Source organism: Carettochelys insculpta, chromosome 2, assembly GCF_033958435.1.
Source record: "Carettochelys insculpta isolate YL-2023 chromosome 2, ASM3395843v1, whole genome shotgun sequence".
NCBI lineage: Eukaryota > Metazoa > Chordata > Testudines > Carettochelyidae > Carettochelys > Carettochelys insculpta.
Window position 1 is genome coordinate 202,513,181 of NC_134138.1, and position 12,153 is coordinate 202,525,333.

The following is a 12,153-nucleotide window of genomic DNA, read 5'->3' on the forward strand; positions in this document are numbered from 1 at the left end:
TTGGCCCCCCGCCCAAATTCTCATGGAAAATTACAGAAACCAGGTTGGCATCAGGTGACATGGTCAGTGGTTGTTGCAACACATAGCTGTTTCTTACAGACTGAGCCTCACGCTCACTGGGAAATGCAGTACTTGCACAATTCATTGTCTCTCGCAAATCAGTTCTGTGTCCAGCTTCTTTGTTGATGTACTTGATGAACGCATGATAGGTTTTTCCTGTCATGAACACATTGATAATAAATCTATAGACATAGCGACTAGTGCCTGTGGGGAGAGAGGGGGCAGTGAGGGCCATGCAAAGGGGCAGGGAGGTTATCGGGGACACCCCTATTTAGCACTTAAATCTTTGATGGGGACACCGGGAGGTGATGCACCTCCTGAGTGCTACCACAAGTCACCTGCGTCAACAGTCAATAGTTCTAACTTCAGATACAGAAAGGACAAATGCACAGAAATAGGATAAGCACAGTTACTAAATCATAGGCTTTCCAATCACACCTCATGTAAAGTATCTCACATAAGCATATTCCAGTTATGCCATGTTCATAAGTATATTTTCAAAAAGAATATGAAAAGCCTCATTACATATACCAACATACGTCTTTCTGTAATGGAGACATTCATTTGCTAAGCATAATTGTTACATCATCTACTAGTAAAATGATTAACAGTGCAGCTTGAAACATTAATGTCTGTCAAAACCCCTTTCACAATACAGTAATTTAAATGCTGTCTGAGTTACAACGTGTTAATGTGGTGTTTTCTTAATACTAGACTTGAAGCTTCTTTTCCTGGCCAAAATGACTATCTCAATGTGCACTTGACAACACTGACTTTGGCAACAATAAACTGATAAGCTGCTCTAAGCAATTTATAACCAGTCAGAAAAGATGATTTCTTTAGTTTGGATTAACAGCAAATCTGTTCAGAACCCAATTCAATTGCTGTATCTTGCCAGATATTACTTGATAAATCAGTGTCACTCTGCAGTCACAGACCATAGTTTTGCACATATTCTAAAAGTTATATTTTTGAAGATGTGAACTTGGCACTCTAACATTGACCTGCCCTTCAAAACTTGTAATTTGGAATGATATCAGTAGGGTTTGCAGAATTAGATTTTATTTCTTCTATCATTTTGAAAGGACAATATCTATTTTTAAGCATCTTAAGATTTGTGTTGATATAAATTTTCAGTTGTTCAAAATAATTTTTGATTTAAGATCATTTTTATTTATTTTCAATTTCTAAATTTTCAAAGTAGTGGAAATCATGGGGGTTGGAGGGAGGTAGAAATCAAACAATAATAGTTGGCAGAACATGTACAAATTCAAAAATTAAAAGTTTTATAAGAGAAGAAACAAAAACTGTCACATACTAAAAATATACAGTGTAAATTTCTTTAAATCATACTCTAATATATTTTCAAGTAACATTTCTCTTATTTTGCCTACTGTGAATTTTGATCATGAATGGAGGGTTTTTTTCATCTGTTTGTGTGTGTGTGTGTGTGTGGTGAATTGGATGTTCACCAACATTTACTAATTGAATTTAATCCTTCTAATCCTAATAACCAAAGGCTAAGATTACACATAATGTTCTACAGAAGTGATTAATTAAGGATTTGTTTCAAGAAACATGCACGTTGACGACATGCCTTTAACATTCAAATTTGCAGCTTCAATAAATTATAATGAAATAGTCAAACAAAGACAAAAGTTGGCATATAAAAACTGACAGACAAAAGGTCTGTTTCACTATCAATAGGCAGTAAAAGACATCTGTAAAGTATAATAGAGTATATTTAGTTATAGATTTCTGAATCTAAACTGACACAATAAAAACCTAAATCTAAAAGCTAATAAATAAGTATACCAGGCCAGATCCCAAGATGTATGGTACACATGGATCTCCTGTTTATTTTGCTGTGTCATGCTTCTTGACCATTGCAGGAGCAATGTAAGAAACTGTACAAGACTTTTTCTTTTTTGTTTTGGCTGCAGATACATTTCAGACCATCACAAGTTTGTTTTGGTGGCAAGAGAATATCTATGCAGATATTTTTGTGACAGCTCACAAAGTATAGCTAACAACATTTTGCATTTGACCATCTGACATTTTCAAGAGATGAATGAGAGTCAGTTGTGCAGTTTCCATAGAAGGAAAGGGAAAAAAGAGCTGAGTCGGACTCATGATTTGCTGATGTTTTAAAATTTCTTTCTTGTTTTAAAATGAGCTACTGTGTCTTGTTCAGTTTCTATTCTGCAGACAGGAGAAAATGGTGGTGGCATTATCTCAGATACAACTCTATGGTGATGGTGGGCAAATGTTTACTATTTAATGGTGACCATTAAGTAGACCTTTTAGTTTTGATGTCACTCGAGAGTATAGAGTAGTTTTGCTTAAAAGAAGAAATCAGGAGGGAACAACTTGTCCATTCCCAAGTTACCTATAACCAGTGGGAACATCTTACCACCATGTTTGTTTTGTTGCTGGAACACAATGTAATCTACCCTCAGAGTGGTCACCATGCTAAAAAATTAGCATTTGCCATTACTACACAATTGTATGTTGGTGACAATAATTTCCTATTCTTTGTAGTTTAGGAAGTAGCCTAGTTAAGTATGTGAGATGGCCGCATATATCTGTTATGGGCATAGCAGTTTGCTTTTTTGTTTGAAGGACAGAAAACTTGAAGAATTGGTATCAAGGGAAAAGGAACAGCTTAAAGAATAGTTAAGTCAGATATATTCAGGCTGGCAGAGCCTGATGAAATTCATCCTGGAGAACTGAAGGAATTAGCTGAAGCAATCTCAAAACGGTTAGGCCATGTCTACACTAGCCAAAAACTTCGAAATGGCCATGCAAATGGCCGTTTCGAAGTTTACTAATGAAGCACTGAAATACATATTCAGCGCCTCATTAGCATGCGGGCAGCTGCGACACTTCGAAATTGACGCGGCTCGTCCAGACGGGGCTCCTTTTCGAAAGGACCCCGCCTACTTGGAAGTCCCCTTATTCCTATGAGCAGATGGGAATAAGGGGACTTCGAGGTAGCCGGGGTCCTTTTGAAAAGGAGCCCTGTCTGGATGAGCCACGTGGCGGTGATCTGCATCAATTTTGAAGTGCCGCAGCTGCCCGCATGCTAATGAGGCACTGAATACGTATTTCAGCACTTCATTAATAAACTTCGAAATGGCCATTTGCATGGCCATTTCGAAGTTTTTGGCTAGTGTAGATGTAGCCTTACTGATTTATCTTAGAGAGGTCATAGAGGACAGGTGAGGTCCCAGAGAACTGGAGAAGGACAAATATAATACTAGCTTTTAAAAAAGCAGAAAAGAGGACCAATGGTAATTATAGATTAGTCAGCTCAATTTCACTATTTGGAAAGATTCTGGAACAAATCATTAAACAATCACTTTGTGTGCTCCTAGGTGATAATAGATTTATAAGTAATAACCAGCATGGGTTTGTCAAGGACGTACAATGCCAAACTGACCTAATTTCCTGCCTTCAAGTGTCATTGGGCTAGGGGATTAGTGGATGTGATTATATCTTGATTATTTCCACATGACATGCGTCAACATTATGCCCCTTGTAACCTAGAAGGCTAATGACATATTGGGCTGCATTAGTAGGAGCACTGCCAGCAGATGGAGGGAAGTGATTACTTCCCCCTATTCACCCTTAATGAGGCTGCATCTGGAGTATTGCATCCAGTTTTGGGCCTCTCACTACAAAACGGAAGTGGACAAATTGGAGAGGCTATGTCTACACTAGAGGGTTTGGTCAACAAAACCCAGGGAGCATCCAAATTCCTAAGGCATTCTGGCTATAGTAAAAGGCAGCATTTTTGTCAACAGTCTTATCCTGCTCCCCATGAGCCATAATGCCTCTGTCAACAGAGATCTGTCAATGGAAGGCTGGTCTGGATTTTCTGGGGGGCTCTCTCCAACAGACAGGGCTTCTGGGACACTGGGCAGCCCTGCCTGCTGTGCTTCTGGTTGGCCATTTTGTCAAGAGAGTAGCTGGGCAGTCCGGCCCCTCTCTGTTGACAGAGCAGGTTGCTCTTGCAACCTGCTTAGCAATTTGGCTGTGATCTGTCGACAGAAGTTTTGTTGGAAGACATCTTCTGACAAAAACTTCTGTCAATGAACTGCTGTAATCTAGACACAGAGAATCCAGCAGAGGACAATGAGAATGAGTAGGGGGCTGGGGCACACGAGTTATGAGGGAAGGCTGAGGGAACTGGGCTTATTTAGTTTGCAGAAGAGAAGAATAGGGGAGGGGGGTGATAGCAGCCTTCAGCTACCTGAACGAGGTTCCAAAGGGGATGGAGCCAGGCTATTTTCAGTGGCAGCAGATAACAGAACAAGAAGCAATGGTCTCAAGTTGCAGTGGTGAACATCGAGGTTGGATATTAGGTAAATAATATTTCACTAGGTGGGTGGTGAAGCACTTGAATGGTTTGACTAGGGAGTTGGTGGAATCTCCATCCTTTGTCAAGCCGGGCCTTAAAAATGACTGAGCCCTGGCTGGAATGACAGAGTTGTGGTTAGTATCAGAGAGGTAGCCATGTTAGTCTGTAGCTTCGAGAGCAACAAGAAGTCTTGTGGCACCTTATAGACTAACAGATATTTTGGAGCATGAGCTTTTGTGGCAGCAGGTCCCAGTAAAAGGGAGGGCCAGAGCTGACAAGGTCTATTCGGCAAGGTGGAAATGGTCCAGTATCAACAGTACTTATCAAAAGAGGAAATCTGATCTAACTTGTTTTTTCCTCTTTTGATAAGTACTATTGATACTGGGCCATTTCCACCTTGCGGAATAGACCTTGTCAGCTCTGGCTGTCCCTTTTACTGGGATCCCCACTCTTTAAATACCCCTCTGAAACCACCCCCCGACTCATGCATCTGATGAAGCGGGTCTTTGCCCATTAAAGTTCAGGCTCCAGAATATCTGTTCGTCTATAAGGTGCCACAAGACTTCTTGTTATTCTCAGAGTTGTGGTTGATACTGCTTTGAGCAGGGGGTTAGACTAGATGACCTCTTGAGGTCTCTTCCAACCTTATGATTATTTTCATATGCAAACGGGGGAAGTGTGGCCTAGATAAAATTATAATAAGGTTGATGCAAAAATGACAGAAAGACCTCAAAGGAAATTTGTCAGTTGCTTGCTGCTATACTAGCGGAACATATCCAGTGGGGTCCTATAGGGATCTGTTTGGAGTACAGTCCTAGTCAATATTTCCCTCTAATGACTTGGAAAATAAAATGGAGAACAGGCTTATAAAATTTATGGATAAAAACAAACTGTGAGAAGTTGCAAGCTCATTGAAGGACAGGATTATAATTCAAAATAACCTCAACAAATTGGCAAATTGGCCTGAAATCAACAAGGGGAAATTTAATGAAGACAAGTGCAAAGTACTTCACTTTGGAAGGCAAAATTAAATGCACAACTACCAAATGGGGAGTAAGGGGCTAGGCAGTGGTAGTGCTGAAAAACTTCTCAGGATTATAATACATTAAAACTGACTTTGAGCCAGTAGTTGTATAAAAGGCTAATATTCTGAGGTGTATTGATAGGAATGTTGCATATAAGGCATGGAAGTTAATTCTCCCGCTCTATCTGGCACTCGTTAGGTCTCAGATGGAGTGATGTGTCCAGTTCTGACTGTCATACCTTAGGAAAGATGTGCACAAACTGGAGAAAGACCAGGGGAGAACAACAAAAGTGATAAAAGGACTTAGAAAACCTGATCTGGTCGGAAATGGTTAAAAAAAAGGTGGGCATGTTTAGTCTTGGGAAAAGAAGGGGACCTGACATAACCTCAAATGCAGGAAGGGCTGCTATCAAGAGGATGATAACTGATTTATCTCCAAGTCTACTGAAACCAGGACAAGAAGCAATGGGCTTACACCACAGCAAGGGAAATTTAGATTATATTTTAGTAAAAACTAATTATAAAAATAGTTAAGCACTAGAACAGTCTGGCTAGAAAGGTTATGGAATCCCTATTCTTTGAGGTTTTTAACAGGTTAGACAAACACCTGTCAGGGATGGCCTTGGTATGTTTAGTCCTACCATGGGATGTATGTGTGGGGGCGGGAGGCAAGGGGGTTGGACTAACTGATCTGATGAGGTCCCTTGCAGCCCTACATTTCTATGTTCATTATTGCTAATTGTTTGTGTTGCAATTAGTCTCTCAGTATCAGAGCTCTATTGTGTTAGGGGCTGCATAAACACAAGGCAAGAGAGTTTCTGCACCAGGCAGCTTTGAATATGAATAGACAAAGAGTGGGAGAACCGAGATGTACCCCTACTGAGAGATGAAGTGAGTTGTAGAGACTAGCCCAAGGAAACCTGTGGCAGAGCTGAAAAAGTAACTCAGAGCTCATGAATGCCACTAAACACCAGTTCAGTGCTTTCACCATAAGACCAGGCCTGCTGATGGAGGGGAGGGACAAAGGGCCCTAGGGTCCTGTGGTTCATAGGCACCTGGGGTTTCCGGCTATGGCTGCTTCTACTGCAGCAGCAGTGGCGGCTGCTGGAGCCCTGGGCCCCTTAAATACCCACCTGTGCACAGCGGGATACACGCTGGGAAGCGCTGAGGGCTCCCTGAGGAAGGCTAGGCCCAGCCCCACCCCGTTTGCCCAAGGCCATACCCCTTCTGCAGGTGTGAAGCTGGCCCCCCTCCCCACTTTGCTCAGGAGCTCAGGCAAGTCTGACAGCCCTGCTGCATAAAACTATCCTTATTAGCAATTCCTAGGAGCTCTTCATATTCCGTACTACTACTTTCGCTGCTTCTCCATGTGCTATTCTTAATTTTTAAAAAAGATCCTCAAAGCTTTGCACTTACATTACTTCTCAGTGTTTCTTTCAAGAATGTGGTTTTAGGCGGGGTACACAATCGCTCAAATACTCTTTAACAACTACTTCAGGTTTATTGCATTTGGTCTGCTCAGTTAGGTAACATAGATCTAGTTCAGATATTTGCTTTTTGTCTCTATTTGTACAGCATTGGGATAAAATTGGCATCGTAATTTTCTCTACAGCAAGGAGTGATCTAGATCCCAAAGTAAAACCACTTTTGAAGAGCTCACAGAAATAGAGAAAATGCTACTTTAATTTTCTATGATGAAAGATAGTCCCCAGATATTTGCTGGCTGCCCTTGCAAACTTCTGTGTTGTATTCTGGTGTTACTTCTTGTGAACCATTTAACACACTAAGCCAGGCTGTGTTTAAAAATCAGAGCCCACCACTTGTGCCTATAGTGGTACTGCATTGTAGCCATTTTCCTCCAATGCAATGTCTTAAATCCCTTTTCTATTTTTGCTCTTTTTAAGGTCTTGATAACCAAAGCAAAATGTTAAAGAAAGAGGCAATAATTCTGCTGCCTTTTCCCCTGAAATGATCTGTCAACACATCGTTTAGCAAGAGCCTTACTGTAGGAGAGAGATTCAGGACAATTATACGTTCTCTCAGGGTATCATCAAACCCATATATCTCCAGATTCTGAAATGGAATATCCCACTCTATCCAATAAACCTTCTGTGGCACCCTAGGAGACAAAGTATAGCTTTATCTTACCAGACTCGACAGGACATAATTAAGAATTATCATCAGCTTGTCTGTGAAATTTCATAGCTAAGTCGTTTGAATATGTAGCATCACTGTTTCTGCTGCCTGGAAATACTTTTCAGCATAGGCTGTCTCAGTCACATAGTGCCTTTGTGACATAGACAAATGTCTCTGAGGAACTCTATAACAACTCTCATATTTTACCACCTGGTTGAAGCTTGGGCTTGAATTCAGGAGTCAAATTATTTGTCTCTTTAGAAAGAGGGCAGAAGTGTTTACTTGAATGGAATGAACCTGCTCAGACCACATGCAAATTTTGCATCATGATTACAGCACTAATGGGCTAGTGCTTTCATTAACTTACTAGTAGGCTTAAAATGAAACATTAGTCATAAGTTCTATTTTATCCAGGTTACTATACCATGGTGATTACTGTGATCTCATCACCTAATTATTCATGGAAGGCATAGGCAGCAGTTAACACGCAATGCTATCTGAGAAATCACTGTTTCCCCTGACTAAAATTGGAAATTATGGCACTCACTACGTGTTAATATAGGCTCGTTTGATTTTTGCTGGCATCCACTGAAGCTCCCATAGAATGTTTGAGATGTGCATTGGTCTCACAACAAGCAAGATATTTTTAACCTTGTCTGAATGCGCCTCCTAAGATGCTCAGATGTGTACTGGAACATTCTGTATGTACATTTTTAATTTAAAAATGAAGAATATTTTAAGAGTTAACATCAGAGCTATGTGATGCCAGTTTTACTCACTTTACAAAGAAACTTCTCTTCTGGGAAACGAGGCATTTTCTTTTAAAGAATGGCTAAACTTCCAGCAAATTCTTCTGAATTTTTTCCACAGCCATTCACGCATGCTAATCCCTCTCATTGGTGAGTACCAATTTACACCGGTGTTCATAACTACCTGGGTTCTTAGCCTAGGATTTGTAAAGCAGATGGAAGCAGTTAAGCTTCCAACTTCTCAGTGGGTGCAGGCCTTCTTAGCCTCCAAAAATTCCAGGTTGCACTGTTGTGTTTTCCAATTTGCAAATGTTATTTAGGAAGCGTCTATAACAACTTCTCTGGAAATCACCTGACAATTCATTTGTGACAGAGATACCAAAATAATGTTTGCCCAGGAGATTTCTCAGAAAATTAAGATCAGAAGAACAGAGACTTTCTTCTTTTGTTCTTCATCTTTGCTTTCTTTATGTTAGCGCAAGAATGTGCTAGAAACACTTTCCCTTTTCCAATAGCACAATATACAGAAAATAATAAATCATCTCACCAAAAACTGAGCTCTATCTCTTTTATAATGTGTTGGAATTAAGCAGTCTATGTGTACATCAGTGTTTCTCCAGTTCTGCTAAATCCATAGTGATATAGCAGCATGATATGCCCTCACATCACTAATTTTCTACACAGCCAAAAAGTGTCAGGTATTTAATGATGACGATATCTTTGGAAACCAACTTTAATATAATATAAAATGTATCCTGGTTTACAATTAATTTTACTGAGCTAACTATTTCCTGGGCATCATTACTTTATAGAATGGGACCAGGGATAGCTATTTCCTTAGGATAAAACAATTTGAGGCTTGTTGTAAAAGGTTGATGAAAGAATACCTTCTCTGCTTCACTTTCCTTTTTAATTGCCTCCATAAAACTTAAGGAATTGCAATATAACGTATGAAACTACTTACACCAGGGCAAGCCAGAAAATGCTATTTGACAGTATTTATGAGAATATGTTGTGCTCTGTGTCAGTGGAATGTTTTTGAAATTATTTTTATTTGTGGGCTTTTTTGGCTTAAATCCAAAGCTCCCGTTTTTGAACATCAAGGTCTTTAAACAATTCTCTGCCATCTCAGCATGTCTTCATTCAACTTTTCATTTCATGTGTGTTGTCCCAGGCTTTAATGAGTTCATAAAGTAATTTTGTACTTCCCAGTGACTCTCTGACTACCAGCATCAGAAATGTTGTTCTGTGTCTGACGGACAGCTATGTTCATATTGCTAAGCATTTGTCCTGAACTTTTTTGTAACATTGCCAATTCTCTTCAGCTTGCGGGCACATCTGGATTGTATTTCTGAGGTATCTCACACAAGTCTTCTGAGATAGTTGTATTGTGCTCTTGTTCCCGTACATAGCTTTGGTGCACAATTTGGATTCTGATAATGATGTATTTTGTGTGCATGCAGTTGCTTTGGCTTTCAAAGCGGTAGTGGAGGGCTCAGAGTAACAATCCCCTGAAAGGCACATGCTAAAATCTGGCTCAGGTTAGTCATGATGGAAACTTGTTACCAGTTGATAAGGATTATATGACATCGGTGGTCTCAGTCCATTTTCTAGAGAATTAATGGTTTTTATTTATTTATTTGCTATCTGGCCTATAACACTTGCGACAGTTCCAAAAAAAACAACTAAGAAATGAATGAGGGGGTGGTCTGAACAGCCCTCTTTTACAAGTAGTCTCTACAATGCATAGTTGAGGCACACTGAAGGTGATGGGGCACTCAGCACCTGCCAGTGTGTTGCACCTATTCTGCACATGCCCGTTTTATCAAAACACTTGAGCACATGATTAATCCTTGTTGCTTCACATGCTTAAAACGTAAACGTGTGCTTTGCTGGATCAAGGCCTAGCTAATACAAAAGACTCTTGATTGTAAATTACATGGAGGACTTCACCTTTTATGTATGCACATATGTATGCATATTGTCATTCTGACACCTTTTGTATGTATTTTTCACCAAAAATTAACAGGCAGGCATGTGGTGGAGGTTCTTTAAGTCTGTAGTTTTCAACCTTTCTAGACTATTAGGCGCTTTTCAGGAGTCCAATTTGTTTTGTGTACGTCAAGTTTTATCTCACTTGAAAATTACTTGCTTACAAAAGCCGACATAAAAATACAAAAAGGTCACAACACAATTGCTTACTTTCTGATTTTTCCCTTATAAAATCAATTGAAATATAAATATTGTACTTACACTTTAGTAATTGTGTGAAATTTCAGTTTTAATTGACTTTGCTAATTCTTTTTAAGTAGTGTGTTGTGGAACTGGGCAAATATTTAGATTAGTTGGTGTACCCCCAGAAAACCTCTGGGTACTCCAGTGGTACATGTACGCCTGGTTGAGAATCATTGCTTTAAATGACCAAAACTGAGGGAACACTTACATGTGCGGGTAGCAAATTTGAAAATACGTAGCTGTTCTCAATCTTGTATCTTGCACACAGACCATCAAACTTGTCAGTGTTTCCAGTGTGAGAATGTCTGGCATTTGAAGCAATTATAATTTGCCAGTTCTCTGTCTGCTTTTAATGGTGCCAGACGCCAAAGCCTTTAAGTACAGATTGCACTTCCCTAGTCTGGCACGCTTGGGACCTAACCAGCCCAAACAAGGTAATTTGCTGGATCAGGGAAGGTCGCTTGCCTCCAGTCACCCAGGCTGCTTCTCCACCCCTCCACGCCCCTCCCACTGCTGCCTCTGCTTCCACCTCCACTTGCTACCCTGCCTCTGACTCCCCTTATCTCCGGCCCCAGCTGGGGTGCTGCCACCAGCCCCGGCTGGACTGCTTCTGCCAGCCCTGGCGGTGTGGGAGCCCAGAATTGCTGTCAGCAGGCCTGATACCTTATTACTAAATTGATTATTTACTGTGAATGAGAGGGGTTAACATGGCTTGTAAGTTATTTATTTATTTATTTATTTATTTATAGGTTACTGGATTTCTTTTGAAACAGTAATGTAAGACTTTACAGTTCCCTTTAAGGGGCTCTCCAGCTTTTTTCCTTCCTTTAATAGTTAACTTCCGTACATTTAAATTCTTAAATCAGTGTTTTATTTTTTTTCTTAAGTCTCAAATTCCTTTTCTATGCTTTTGTTGTTTTCAGCTAGAGTTTTAAAGGGGCTGTGATGGAGAATTGCCATATTTTTCCTCGTAATAGCATGCAGTTATGTCTTTATTTTCTAAGAATAGTGGTGTGTTTGTAAGGCCTCGTGATATTCACCACAGACCAGTCCTGAAAGGGTTACAGAAGCTGAGAAAGGGCCAGTTAATGAGATAGAATGCACATGAGGGGGTTAGGCTGAAGAATATTGGAAGATGGAGCTCAGCTGAGGAGGGGGGTACTGGGTTAGTATAAAGCCAGGAAGTTAGTAAAAAGCTACTGAAATGCCTGCCATGAGGAAATCTGCAGCTGCTGTCTGCATTAGAGAGGGAAGGTGGGCACCAAGGGAAGGCATGGGGCTATGGCCCTGAGCAAAGGGTGTACTCAGAAGACAAAAAGGTGAAGAAAGTTTCTGGGAAAAGATCAGGGAGCAGTAAGGCTATGGGCTGAGCAGTCCTTGTCTGTGCTGCAAGGCTGCTGGGCTAAAACTTGAATTAAGCAGAGCTGGATTCCCTGTCAACTCCTGACAGAATGGCAATGGGCAGACATCCTTTCCCGTCAGACTCTATACCTCAGCAGGGGAAATCGCATAGTGAGCTGAGTGGAGGGCCGAACGATGAAGCAGAAACTTCTCCTTAGGGTGAGAAAGGGGCCAAAGAACAAGAG